General features: G+C 36.6%; 1 protein-coding gene across 5 annotated transcripts in view; it reads right to left on the minus strand.

Moving 5' to 3' along the window:
- The window catches only part of LOC135102786 (coronin-1C-A-like), a 106,695-nt gene extending 91,419 nt beyond the window's left edge, over positions 1 to 15,276 (minus strand). For all 5 annotated transcript variants that reach the window (XM_064008302.1, XM_064008299.1, XM_064008297.1 and 2 more), the window contains exon 1: positions 15,118 to 15,276. The gene's annotated coding sequence lies outside the window, so the exon portion shown is untranslated. The remainder of the gene's footprint in view (positions 1 to 15,117) is intronic.
- Positions 15,277 to 15,888: the final 612 nt, after the last annotated feature.

Consider the following 15,888-nt stretch of genomic DNA (forward strand, 5'->3'; position numbering starts at 1 on the left):
CACACTGCCTTCATTATATCTACGTCCTCTTAGTCTCAAAGCAAGTTATATAGTGTGCTTAGCTAAGACACACAAACTCATGAAGAAACACATCCAAGGAAGGATCATAATCATTCACTGCACTTTGACTTCTTTCTCTCCATCTATGTGGACTCTATCTATGAAGTCCCACCAGTAGGTTTCATGGTGTATCTGCATGAGGCCCATTCCCCTCCAACATGACAGCAAATGCCGCTAAGTATGAATAAATGAATAAGATACGTAATATTAGTGAATATTATTCACTTTGAAGGAGACAGGGAAATAAACAAGGGTGTCTCCAAGGCCCCCCTAGGAGTACACATGAAATAAATGTGAGCCCTTTGAGCCTTCTAATTAGGAACTACCAAGAGAATCTTTGGATTAAGATATTCCATGTTTATCTCACACACACACACACACACACACAAATAACATGTAGTGTCAAGACAGCACAACATCAAAGCTCTTCCATAGCTATTGCTCTTCTGAACTTGCTACCAGCATGCCTCAGCCCCTATCACATGCTCACTGCATAAGACTTTGAACTCATTTTTATCCCTATTCTGTCCACTTTACTAATGCAAGAATTAACCAGTATCATCTGTAAACTCTAGCTATCTATTTCTGCTTTTCTTCCTTGCTACAACCTGAACTGTTTCAAAACAGGAGTATCAAGGCACTTCAAGAAACAAACTGGCCAACCTTTTTTATTCTTTCTCTGACCTTTTGGGGGAGCAGCAAGTAAAGCAGACTTATTTTCACCAATTCCTCTGCCCCTGGCTAATCTTCCTGACATGTAAAAAATAAAAAAATAACAGTTTTATCTACAATATATATATATATATATATATATATATATATATATATATATATATATATATATATATATATATATATATATATGTATATATATAATACATATGTAAAAATATAAATAAATGAATAAATAAACAAATTAATTAATTTAGACATCAAAACTTTTCTCACAGAAGTGAAAAGACAAAATATGTGGTAATGAGATTTGCTTTCATATGTGTTTCAGTATCTGTTTATCTACCAGAATCTAGGTCTAGCACATTTGAACATTTTCACTTCTTAAGTACTACATAGTAACGATAGAACCACATTTGAAAAAAAAAAAAAGTTATTTGATGATGATACTACCCTGCACTTTACACATTTTTTTTATAGATGTCCAACTCTTCAGGAAGTAAACAGTTCATATAGGGAGGCCACAGAACACCTGATTTCTGATCTCTCTAAAATTTCTGATTGGGGCAGAGCAAACTTAAAATTGTTCAATGCCTCAAAAACTCAATTCCTCCATCTGTCAACTCGACACAACCTTCCAGACAACTATCTCTTCTAATTCAATGACAATCAACTGTTCCCCTCTTCTACACAGAACATCCTCAGTCTGTCCTTTACTTATAATCTAAACTTCTCATCTCTAGCTAAAACAGCTTCTATGAAGTTAGGCATTCTGAGATGTTTCTGCCAGTTTTTCTCACCCTTCCAGCTGCTAACTTTGTACAGGGGCCTTATCCATCCATGTATGGAGTATGCTTCACATGTCTGGAGGGGTTCCACTCATACAGCTCTTCTAGACAGGGAGTAATCAAAAGCTTTTTGTCTCATTAATGCCTCTCCTCTAATTGTCTTCAGCCTCTTTCTCATTGCCACAATGTTGCATCTCTTACTATTTTCTACCACTATTGTCATGCTAATTGCTCTTCTGATCTTGCTAACTTCATGCCTCCCCTCCTCCTGCAGCCTCACTGCACAAGACTTTCCTCATTCTCTCACCCCTATTCTGTCCACCTCTATAATGAAAGAGTTAACTAGTATTCTCAATCATTCATCACTTTTTCCAGTAAACTCTGGAACTCCCTGCCTGCTTCTATATTTCCACCTTCGTATGACTTGAACTCCTTCAGAGGAAGGTTTCAAGACATTGATCCTTCAATTTTTGACTACCACTTTGGAGCCTATTCAGGGATTGGCATTGCAGTGGGCCTTTTTTTTTATTAGATTCTTGTTGCCCTTGGCTGGTGTCCCTCCTACATAAAAAAAAAAAAAAATGAAGGTGAAGGAACATGAGAGTGTATGGCTAAATCAAGGTTATTCAAAATGCACTGTACTACATAGCTGTCAACCTGAAATCACCCAAATAAGTAGCAAAATGTTTCTCTCATGTAATTTACTTTTGCAAAGAATTCTACCACGATGAAGCCAAAGACAGAAAATGTGCTATGCTGTGGCTAAGAGAGAGAGAGAGAGAGAGAGAGAGAGAGAGAGAGAGAGAGAGAGAGAGAGAGAGAGAGAGAGAGAGAGAGAGAGAGAGAGAGAGAGAGTATTTACCTAGTTGTATTGTACAGGGCACAAGTCAAAGCTCATTTTGTCCTGTCTCCATAACCATATTTATCCAGTTTCTCTTTAAACATGTGAATGCAGTTTGCTGCAACTACCTCTTCTTTCAAATCACTACAGACTTTAATAGTTCTATATGGGAAGCTGTATTTCTTGATGTAGCTTGAACATCTACTCTTCTTTATTTTCTTCCCATGCCCCCTAGTCTGTCTCTCTCCCTCCTCCATCTGTGGTACCAAGTCATTTCTGTCTATTCTTTCTATATTGTTTACTAATTTGTACATTGTTATCAGGTCTCCTCTTTCTCTTCTCTCTTGTAGTGTTGGTAAACCCATCTCTTCAAGTCTTTCTTCATAGCTTAAGTCTTTCAGTTCAAATCTTTCGTCATAGCTTAAGTCTTTCAATTCTTCAAGTCTTTCTTCATAGCTTAAGCCTTTAAATTCTGGTACCATATTTGTCTCTATCCTCTGTATTCTTTTCAGTTTCCACATCTTTTTTTCTATGTGGACCCCAAACTACTGCTGTGTATTCAATTTAGGTCGTATCATGCTTGTTAAAATTTTTCTCATCATTTCTTTATCTAAATAGTTAAATGCCATCTTAATGTTTGTAACAAGCTGTATATAGAGCCAAATATCAATATGCAACACTGTTTCCTCCTGTAGTACTATTTCTATAGTCCTATTGGACTCAGACAATGTATACTTGGTCTACTTTCTGAGGTTTTCAAAAATACTAAGTCCAACTGTGATGGTTCTTCTTCTCCTCTACATCTTGTAGGCTTGTTCACCCATTGTCTCTTTGTATTCACCATCATGGTTTGCATAAGTTCTTTGCTCCATGACCCACTATTATCTTTCACTTCCATCTCTTCCCAGTTAATTCCTTTAGTGTTGAAGTTGTCTACTAAGACCACTTTGTTACTTTTCCTTATCATTTCCTCTATACTATTTCTTGCTTTTAGTTGCATACTTTTAAATTTATTAGTCTCCCATGCATTAGTTTTTGGTGGTATGTACATCACTATGATTTTCCTTTTTTTCACTTCCTTTGATCTTAACCACAGCACTCAAAGTTTCTGCCATTCCATCACTATATTACACTTCCTCAACAACATCCTCTTTTACCAACATCATCACTCTTTCTCCTCCCTTTCCTTTTCTGCCTCTCCTCCACATGCTATATCCAATCTTTGCAAATCCCAACTTTATTTCCTCTTGTAGTTTTATTTCTGTTAAACATATCATATTTGGTTTATTGTTCTTTACCTTGTCTTTAAGTTCCAATAGGCACAACACCAAACCACTTACAATAGTATACATAATCTTTAAACTTCTGCTTGGTGACCTTGCATGGCATCTTTGTGCCACCATTTCTTCACTTTCATGTCCACAACTTTCCAGGTGAATCTTCTCACTTGTTCCTGTGTTCTCTCCTTGTTTTTTTGATTGGGGCTCTACTCTCAATTCTTTCAGTTTACTTCTCTCTTCTTCATTCATGTCTTTTTATCCACATTTCTCTCATTCCTTCTACTTTTTCATTGTATTTTCCGATCCTGTAAACGTCTTCAATTTGTTTGACCATCCCCTCTCCTTCCTCCGCCACTTCTGCTATAATTTCCTTAGCCCTTTTCACTTCTTTCTCCCTGGCTATTTCCATGGATAAATTCTTTTCCTTGACCCCAAATACCACCACACACATCTTTCTCTGTACCATGTCTCTCACAAGATTGCTTTTTTCCTTTATTATTTTAATCACTTGCTTTTCCATGTCCTTATTGTGTTCCTGTTGCTATTGCCTTATTATCTCCTCCATGTCCACCTTTTGTTGTTCTTTCTCTTCTTTCCAACTTCTGACTTCCTCTCTCACTAAGTCTTTCATTTCTCCAATCCTAACCTCTCTCTCTCTTGCAAAGTTTTCTTTAACTCTTCATTCTTCCTTGAGTTTCTTAATTTCTTCCTAGTACTTTTTGTTTAAGTCCATTATTTTTGTCACCTCTTCTCTCAATTCCTTGTTTTCTTTTTCTCTTTCTATCTCCCTTTTTTTTTCACCTTTATCATATCAATGAATATCTTGTTTACATTGTCGCCACTCACTTCTCTTTCTTCCTTCCATGCCTTAATCATTGTTGTTAAGCTACATATTTCTTCTCATATTTTCACATTTTCATCTTGAATTTTCCACATTCATTTATTTGTGTGAGCTACACTGAGATCTTCCTTGAAGCCCTCAAAAATATTTGGGTTCATGCCAGATGCCATCTTCCCTGTTGATATCACTGACCACCAGTATCACTCTTGTATTACTCTCTCATTTCTCTTTTGGCCACTCCTCAAGTAACGCTTCCCCTTCCTCTGTGCCCACACCTTGCACAAGATCCTATTATAGAGACAGGACCTAAAGCTTGGCCCCCCTGCACAATCAAACCTAGGTAGATCCTTGGAGCTGTTGTGATGCATCCGATCAGTGCGTGTGTGTGTGTGAGAGATAGGACAAACTATAAAGTTATGTCCAGGTGATTTATAGTATTTTCTTACACAAACACCCATGAGTGCCAGTTAGCTATAAAAAGCACTGGTGACACATGCTCTAGTACTGCCAGCTGATACCTACAATCACTGTGGCATTCACCTGCTAAGGCTCAAGATGATTACAATGCTCCTGGACACAACAAAAGCTATAATTCAATGGCAACACTGTTTCATCATAACTACAAAAGCTAAGTTCTACATTTTACAAGGCTCACCATTTTATATTTTGTGGCATATCCATATGCTAAATATCTGTTAAGTTTTCCAACTGTTGAGCCATTCATCCAGGACTTCATTCCATGTGTTCTTTTGTTAATCCAGTAACTTATTCCAAAACACTACACACATTGCTCACTCCTTATCTCTCTCAGCATCACAAAATACACACAATCTACTTGTCTTTTTTACTTCACTGACATGCTTAATTTAAGTTTGCTACTCAACCCCATAATTGCTCACCTATTTCTTATAATATAACAACATAACCCATCCATTCTACCCTACTCTTCTCAGTGCATGCTAAGCTCATCATCTTTCACAGTAGAAATTTTATCACTATGAAGCATCACACATAGATCTGCATATATTCCATTTACAAGGAAAGTTTTCTCATTAACACAAAAAAAGTGACTCACCAAGCACCTTTCACTTTGATCCACCTCTCTTTATTAACTATACACGACACATTAAAATCTTATGCTGTATACTGAATGGGTAAATTTCTGTTAATAACAGTTTTCTGCCATGACTAGTTTGGCTCCCACTCCAAACAAAGCAAGAAAATCCAATGAACCATGTACATGCAACTACTTGTCACCACTGCTGTCCACTTACTTCACCAGCAAGCCAAGATGTTGGCAATGTTGTGCCCACACTGCTGCCTTAACTCAGTATATAGTGTGCTTCCTGATTTATTAGTGAGAGAATAACTCCTGCTCACACTTACTTAGAAAGGCTTTGCTAAGAATAATTACTAACTAACGAGGTGATCTTTTTGTCCACTGGAAGGAAGTCTCCAATCTCTCTTTCTCCTCTGTTGGAGGTAGATAGCTAGCAAAGACATGTTTTCACTGTGACAGAACAGAGCTGAGTGACCCACAAGTGACAACCATGTCTCCCAATATTAAACCTGTTGCATATAGGCAAATAATGTTAATGGTTACATTTTGCTCACCAACATCCTGTTCACCAAGCCACTTTTGACTGACAAATACTCTATCAACATAAAGCACTAACACTGATGAGAAGTAGTGTGCATGATACCAAAATGCAAATAAATTAACACCAGGTGATATGCATAATAAGTGATCATCATTAACTCTGAGTAGTAGATATGTATAAGCAGTAAAGAGAATGATACAGTCAACTGCAGTGTGAAGAACACATTGAATTCTAAATTAAGCCTCAAAAATTTAAGTACAGTAGGATACAATAAACATGATTAATTCCAATGTAAAAATACATCAAAATGAGCACATTTGCTGCTAAATTTAAGATAACACAACAAATATATACAGTACCCTCCCAAGTTTCACCCTTTGTCCTAAATTCTTACCATCCCAAGTTTCGTGTTGCTTTGACAAGTCACATTTACCTACTGTCCGCATCACATGTATACATGTAGTAAATACTGCCTAAGTCGAAGCTCTCTCTCTCTCTCTCTCTCTCTCTCAGAGAAAGTAAGAACAATTCTAAGGATTGATAAATAGAATGAGACTGAGAATGAAAATGAAATTAGGTATACAAGAGAGAAAGAGTGAAAAAAAGTGAGAAATGAAGCAAAAATGACATAATGTGAATTAGGGGAAGAAAGAGAGCAAGGTTTCACTCCCTTGTCCCTTATCTCTGACAGATAAAGGGGAGGGGAGGTGACAGGGAAGGAGGTTTGAGATAAGACAAAAGAAGGGAGAGGAAAGGAAAAGAGGGAGGAAGGGACAGGCGCCAGATAGGCGGGCAGCAACTCACACAGTAGACGAGTTAGTTAGTTTGTTATTCGATTAAATATTCTTTAAAATTTTAGTGCTTGCGCTACTGGCGTGTTCATTATGCTAGTTTTGGTTTGCAATTCCAATTAAATTTTTATGAAAATTCCAGTGCTTGCACTAGTGGGAGGTTCAATATGCCAGTCTGGGTTCATTATTCCAATTAAATATTCATTAAAATTTCAGTGCATTATTGCAGTTGTATGTACAACCATACATTGTCATATAACCTATTGTACTAAACAAAAAAAATTACAAGAATCATTATTGATATAATGTGAGCCAGGAAGATCCTGGTGCCCCCAGACTTAAAAACATCTGAGTTATAAACATCCTAAGATACAAACAAGAGGCCTGGCTCAGGAGAAATCCCGAGTCATCTGTAGCATCAAGATCAAGAGGTGCCATGTTGTTTATGTTCGCCACACCACCACATCATTGCATCAAGCCAAATGTGACAGCAAAATACACACTCAAGCAGTGCTAAGCTATGTAGCAAGCATAAATAAGTATTTTTCCGTGTTTTCAATACCCCAAGTTTTGCAATCCTCAAGTTTAGTGCTATGGCTTTGGGAGAAAGCAAAACAAAACTGTATGCCCAAAATATTTTACAAATGGCTGCCAGGGACCTAACTCATTCATAATTTGGGGAGCATATATATATATATATATATATATATATATATATATATATATATATATATATATATATATATATATATATATATATATATATATATATATGTCACGCATAATGTGGATAATTGCCTAATGTGAACATTAGGCAGTGAAATTGCCTAATCTTCATATTAGGCAATTTGTTTGCACGATGTTGACAATAGGCAACTTACTTGCTTAATGTCCACTTTAGGCATGATTTTCAAATTAGGCAAGGGTATTTTGCCTAATGTGAATTGAATGACAAACCAGTGTCTACAGTTTTGTTCGAATGTTGTTCGAAACTTTGGGTCTGTTATAGTTAGGTTAGGTTAGGTTAGGTTAGGTTAGGTTAGGTTAGGTTAGGTTAGGTTAGGTTAGGTTAGGTTATTATTAGAACAAAATTTACACCAGCTGACCTAAGTGGGATCAAACAGACCCTTATAAAGTCTGAAGAGGTTCCTGATATCTGCCTATCGATGAGAACAGCAACAGCAAGAGCCACTGGTGGGCAAGGTTATACAAAGTGTCAATGTACTACTCAATGTACATCAGGAAGGTGCAGCTGCCTAAGAAAAGAAATTAAATGCAACTCGCGCTGTCACCCAGGCAGATCATGCAAAAATTTGTGATTGGACTCAACTGAACCCTGAGATCGATTGACCTATTTTACTTATACTAATATTGCATTAATTAATTATGTTTTCCTTATTCACATTGGGCAAAATTGAGCTGCATAATTTGAACAATAGGCATTTTTTGCCTAATGTTAACAATTTGTAAACTTTACGCAACCTACTTGCTTGATGTACACATTAGGCAATTTTCTGCCTAATGTTCACATTAGGCAATTGTCCACATTATGCGTAACATATATATATATATATATATATATATATATATATATATATATATATATATAAAATAAAACACAGTCTGTCTGTGTGTGGGTGTGTTACTTTTCACAAAAAAAAAATAAATAATAAATAAATAAATAAAATTTCAAACTGATTGTCATGAAATCTGATCTGGGGAGTGACTAGGCTATTTCTTAACTATTTCCAATACAAAACTACTAATTATTCAGGCAAATCTGTCACCATAACCCAATTCTTAGTGGTAGTGCCAGGTATACTGTAACCCATTTTTGATGGTAGTGCCAATTATTCATTGTTAGTTTGGATTTTTGATGGTGGGAAGAGGCATAAATGGAGCGTTCATTGTCAGCTTGGAATTGAATCCCATCAACCTACTGATTCCTTCAATATGTCGTTGAATTTTCAGTGATAAAGAGGACTCAAATGAATTTATCTTTCAGGTAGGTTTCATCATTTCACTAATACATTTATGAAATGATTGCAATGAAATTTGGTATGGGGTTCCCCTTGATCCAGGAAGTGACACAGACAATGTCTTAACTACTTCCAACCCAAAACCGTCAAATTATTCAGGTAAATCTGTCACCATAATCCAATTCTTGAAGATGGCTCCAGGTATAATGTAACCCATTTTTTATGGCGGCACCAAGCATTCATTGTTAGCTTGATGGTTGAAGGAGTTCACTCAGGGGAAACATTCTTAATAGATACCAACAGAAGACTTGTACAATGGTAAACGGATGTATATTTTAGGTTTGTTATAAAGTTATATATATATATATATATATATATATATATATATATATATATATATATATATATATATATATATATATATATATATATATATATATAATGCAACACTTATGGAAATCTAAAATTAACATCAATGTTTCATTATTTCAGAATGACTAAGTTTGTTGGCATTGAGTGATTGTTGTGTATTCTGGAATTTATACATCTATTCAGCAGCAAAGTGACAGCAACAGTGTCACTGAATGACTGAAAATTAGATGGCATCTTATAGGAACTACAATGAAAGTCTTGAATTAAAATGTTGAGAGGTTTACTAGAGTTACTATGTACCATAGCGTCAAATAGAAAGGATGTCAGGATAGTAATCCATAGTGCTAGCATCACCAAAAAAGTATATGAGAATGTAACACCTAGGTCTAATACCAAGATATTTATTAGCATCTGTACTGTTAGCCTAAATAAGCAGCCTGTACTACTGTACACAGATTAGTACCTAACATCTGCACAAGGCTCACATTATTTCTGAACAAAAGTAACAAAATTTTACTTATATACTGTGTACAGCAATACCACAATACAATGCAATTTTAATAGTTATCTATGTCTTAGGTAATAAAATCCTTTTGAAAATAATACACAGGGAGGTCACATTACACAAACATCCATTATACGAGAAACTGGTGATACAAGATCTGTAAATTAGGGACTATTAGACCAAATTATTCAACGATACAAGCTTCAGTCCGAGATGAATAAATTTACAAAGTTTAAAATTTGAGCCTTTCTGCACCCTCCCACTAACACATCCAGACTGTATGGTGATGTACGATGATTCAGATGCACAGAGACAAGTTTGTGAGTACTGGAAGAGAACTATGCATTTCTCCCTTATCCTCTACCTACCATTCATTCTCCCATCAGTGTCACCAATCTTTTTTTTTAAACTGAACTTAGTGTCTCTAAGACTCCCATCCTTACGGCCTTACTGCTTGTTATTATACTTGTACTCTATCATTTTGCTTGCAAACATATTTACAATACACTACAAGTACAGTGTACAGTGCTTTATGTGACTGATTGATGCTTGGATGTGTTACAGTGTTATTGCTGGCATGTTGTTTCATTTGCTATCTTTGATGTGGTATTGTATGTGTGACTGACCATATGGTGTATAGATTATGCCTTATTTTTTGCCTCTCAAGTACCTCCCAAGTTGCCAATGAGTTCCAGTGCAACTCCTAGCAGTAAGGATAAGCAAGTTAGAGTACTAATATCACTCGCAAAGAGGGTAGAAATGGTGAAGAGGCACAGGAGTGGTGAGTGAGTTACCCTCCCTGATGCATTACCTACACATTGGTGTGTTTTATATATTTAATTAATATGAAATCACGTTCTTTGTATCTGCTTTCTCTTTCAAGTTGCTTTATCAACACTTCTGTAATATAGATACGTTTGTTGCATTTGGTATTGTATGTTTTAGCTTGAAAACTTACCTTTGACAAGGGTCACGTTATGCTTTTTGTTATAGGAGAATTCGTTATACAAGGAATTCAAATGGAACATAATTGCTCGAATTGTCGAGATCTCCCTGTAATTCACTTTGAATTATTCATATACCACATTATTTACTTCAAGATTTCTAGTCAGAGGGTAAACTGCTCTTCTGGCAGCTCAGTGGAGTCTCAGTGGTGGAGTCTCAAGTTTTATAACATAGAAAAGTGGAGATTGTGATGGTGGTGGTAGTGCACTGCCCAAGAGACAGAAATTCATAATATATTGGGTTCAATGACTAAGAATCACTGCAGTACATGAGGAATGAGTTACATATATCTATCTGGAGGGATTGATAATGGTGGTGGCAGCAGTGCAAGCTCTCAGTAAGCCAATGAGCTTCCAATATTTAACTTCTTTATTCAGTAAACCTTATTTAAAGTATTCAATGATGAGTTTTTGCTCCCATTCTTTACATCTTATGATACTAATGTGTAAAATATGACACTAATATATATATATATATACCATCAGTCATTCAGTGCAGAAAACAAGTCAGCTTATAATATGTTCCAGTCTTTATAACGATGCAACAATCTGAGAGTGGTCCATTCTTAAATAGATAAGTCATTCAGTGCAAGTTTCAATTCTTCCAACTAAGAAATGTAAGAAAAATTTTGTCTTTTTCATGGCCAGTCTTTGATCCATTTTCTTTGTTTTCTCTTTCTTTGTGGCAGCTCCCTGCAAAAGCAATTCTTCATTACAGAATGCCATCATGACTTTCCTCCACTGTTTCTTGTCACCAAATGAACTTTTCTTGAGGTGCCATTGGATCATGTGTGTGGGGTGCATTTCCATTTGGTCAGGCCTGTCTGATACGTCTCAAGGCCAAATTACACAGGGTATGAGATATAAGACTGAGTTGTCATAAAGATGTTGCTGAGTACTGTGCAAAAGTCGATAATTATTGTGTCCAGGAAAATTAACACACACATTGTAGCATCTCTATTCAATGAAAAATTTTAATCCTATTCATAAAAAGAAATTCATAATAACACTTCATAAAAACACCTATTCAGACTACCATATCCACATGCACATCCACTTCATTTAAACTCAGTACCAGAATTGAAAATTATAGGGCACTGCCATGAAGCTTAGGATACCAGACTCTACACTAATTTACTGGTACATAGTTTGATATATTAAGAACCAAAATATTGGGTCATCATTTCCATCCAATGTAAAGCTGGCACCTTCAATGATATACATATAAAGAGAGCATAACATGAAGTATTCACTGCCATCTTCCTCGTTTATTTTTGAGTATCAATTTTCACATTCACTATGACCATCCCCAGCAATAACTCATGCCCAGTTAAAGATGGTATATTCTGATTACTTGACTCATCCTAGGCCCCACTGAGTCATGAAACTAGAAAACCAGCTTTCCTAGAAAACCCTATCACAACATTTGACAGCATATTCACCAAAAATACCTGGAGAGAGAGAGAGAGAGAGAGAGAGAGAGAGAGAGAGAGAGAGAGAGAGAGAGAGAGAGAGAGAGAGAGAGAGAGAGAGAGAGAGAGAGAGAGAGAGAGAGAGAGGCACAAAAGGAAAACAAGATCATTAGGATATACAGTATAATGAGAGGAAGACTGGTGAACAAAGAAATAAGAAAACATCTTTGGGCAGTGTAATTGTTCCAACAGATGATGAAAGATTTGCTTATGAAGTTATGACAAGCCAATGAAAGGGTATACAGGTGTGTACAATTCAATTTTCTTGCTTTCTCTAATTCCAAATAATTTAAGATTTAACTGAACAATTTTCAATCAAGTTCAGTAATAATTCTAATATGATACAGTATACCTAATGCACAAATGACCGTTGTGCAAGGATGATCCATGAGATTCTCCCTTGTCCCTTCTACATGCCCAGGAGCTAAGATGGATTTTAATTTAGTCTTGATGTTTGTGTGTGTGTATGTGTGTGTGTGTGTATGTGTGTATGTGTGTGTGTGTGTGTGTGTGTGTGTGTGTGTGTGTGTGTGTGTGTGTATTTCACTACTTTTTATATACAAGTTATCTATTTCTCTTCTGATTCAGTTTCCTTGTATTATTACGTTAAACTAAGATTTGAATTTACTTATGCATGTGCATGTGGAGCCAGACAAACTCTTAGTTGAAGATATTCCAGTCAATACTCCTACATGGAAAGTCATTTTTTCTTCTAATATTCTTCAAATATCCCAAATAGACACTTTTTCTCTGGCTATTTTTACAACCAAATCATTTCCCTCATCACTGTTATCATGTCCCCCCTTACACACTTCTTTATCCCTGCATGTGCACCCCTTGTATCAAGTAACCCTCTGCAATGAACAAGATACATTGACACTTGATATTGTACATCAAAAATAATGCTACTGAGAAGTAAATAAACAACAACTGTAAAACTTGCAACATCTCTAAAGTGCAATGGATTCTAATATCAATAAAGACACTCTTGGTGCCACCCATCAGAGAGGTAACAGCTATATCTGACACTACTTTTAAATTTCACAATATCTTGCTCCACATATTCCGCAGCCTGTGCCAGCTCTTCTTGCCGGGTGGTGGATGGGCTTTAGGGATTCTGCGATGTTCAAGGCAAGCCATTCGTAGATATGGCTGGCAAGGTGCCTGGCCTTTCCCCCTTTAAAGTTAGCAAGTGCTGACATCACTAGGTTGAATTAGCTTAAAAATATTGTAATGAGCCTGCAAGACTGATGCAATGATCTTACAGAAATTATTACAAAAATTATGTTACTGTAATGACAATGCCCCTAGAACAGTAATTTTTAAAAAAGCAATTTAATGACAGTTCCTTCCTTGACATTTTCTTCTTTATTCTTTGGATACAAAACAAGATGCAAATATCAAACAGCAGAAGGCAGCAAGTGATAAGTAAAAAAAAAATGACACATCACATAAAAGCACTCTCATATAGTATTCCAAATAGTGTTTTCCTGATCAGCCAGTGTTCTTATGTATCCTTAATTGGCAGCACAACAAGGCATCAAGCAACCAAAAAGCACATGGGGAAGCCTGCAATAAAAAGAAAACTACCGGATTTAGCTCTGGGCCCAAGCCAAGTTAATCTCCCTACTAAACACCCAGGCGTGAACCAAGGCTGGGAATTGAGGGCACCATATACCACCCATCCCCTGCACTCACGAACTTGCATACAGAGGTGTATTTCATGATGTTACAAAGACTGTTACACACACACACACACACACACACACACACACACACACACACACACACACACACACACACACACACACATATATATATATATATATATATATATATATATATATATATATATATATATATATATATATTACATGAACACAAGCCTCTTGAGCTACCTTAGATAATTCATAAATGTAGGTTACATTTGGATAGGTCTATGACGGTATTTGTTCAGCTTAACCTAACCTATCCTAGCATAGTCCACTCTTACAAAACTAAGTGAAGTGATTAATCTTAAGATATTTACATACTTATAAATTAACAAATAAATAAATATACATACACTGAGAGAGAGAGAGAGAGAGAGAGAGAGAGAGAGAGAGAGAGAGAGAGAGAGAGAGAGAGAGAGAGAGAGAGAGAGAGAGAGAGAGAGAGAATTTGTAATTTTGACAATGTAATTTAAAATATCAAACTGAAGTTTGTAATTTTGACAATGTAATTTAAAATATCAAACTGAAGTTGATGACATTTATACACAGAAAATAAAAGCAAGGACTGGTTACATGAAAGATGTGATTTGGTACTTTAACCATTTATTTATTCCAGCACTCAAAACTCCAAATTTTCCACAGTAAAATTAGCAAAGACTAACTACCTCAAGGATACACTCTACCGAAATAATACCTTCAACTTCACATAAGAGGAGAATGTTGTCCTAATCTGTGACAAGCCAGCTGTGTCACGTCTCCCTCCTCCAGCCTTACGTTCCCCCTGCCTCTCCCCTACCCCGCCGACAGACCGCCAAATAGGGTACATTAGATTCCCTCCACAGGCACATAGAGGGTTTAGTGAAAGAAATAATGAGGGGATACATCTTCAGCCTGGGCAGGGAAGGACTGAATGACTGGCTCCACATGTCTATATTTACTCCTACCCTCACCTCACCTCTGTGTGCCCGTCTGTCTGGCCTGCCGCCCCCACACCCACGTCCTGCACTTCCCTTACACACTTATCCGCATTACTTCACTAATACCCACACTGGCGGAGGCAGTGGAATGACCCTATTTTATTTTTATCTCTCAACTCAAGATGACTCACATATATATTTAAGTACGTTCACTCACACCTAACTAGATATTTAGGACACGGACAAGCACTACACAAACATACACAAGCAAGTGATATTTACCTTTGTTGTCGTAGGTTATTGGTATAATTATCACAAGTGATTATGTCTAGGTTTGTACACAAGACCTTAAATTTAGCATCACAAGGAGCGGCAACGCACCGCCTTACACCGCCGCCAGACACACACTGACTATACATTCCAATCATCCGCCGGCTAGACCCACCTCGCTTACCCCTAAGTACTCATTACAATTTATTACCCCAACCCCAAACTCTCTACTCGACATTCACTTAATCCAAGACTTTTTACGTAATAAGTCAGTGTATGTCTTTAGGGAAACAGTGAAGGTGAAAGAGAAAAGTGATTTTTTAGAAGTCGAAGTTGTGTGGTGGTGAGTTGCGGCATGAGGTGGAGCCCTCAGACACAAGGCAGACCTTATTAGGGCAACATAGGAAGGGAAGAACTCTGATAACAAACTCTCCACGCGGGAAGAACACACAGGAAGGAAGTCAAGACCGCTACACTCCTTTTACCCAGGACTCGTGAATTTTCAGCTCAATAATAAATAAATTGTATATAACACATGACGAAGTAGTGCACACATGTGAATTGCTGGCGTGGGAAGAAATGCTACACAAGTGGGCAGTGCTGAGATAAAAAGTTAGTAGGCTAATCTTCCATAGAGGCCTAAAGAATATAAAAATCGTACAGAAAGGGAAAGTTTCCAGATAATGGCTCGTTACAGATTCACTATACAGTTGGACGTGTAATTCAAGTTATATACTAAAATCATTACAGTAGCTTTATAGATACACTAATATATATATATAT

Source organism: Scylla paramamosain, chromosome 8 (genome assembly GCF_035594125.1).
Source record: "Scylla paramamosain isolate STU-SP2022 chromosome 8, ASM3559412v1, whole genome shotgun sequence".
Taxonomy (NCBI): domain Eukaryota; kingdom Metazoa; phylum Arthropoda; class Malacostraca; order Decapoda; family Portunidae; genus Scylla; species Scylla paramamosain.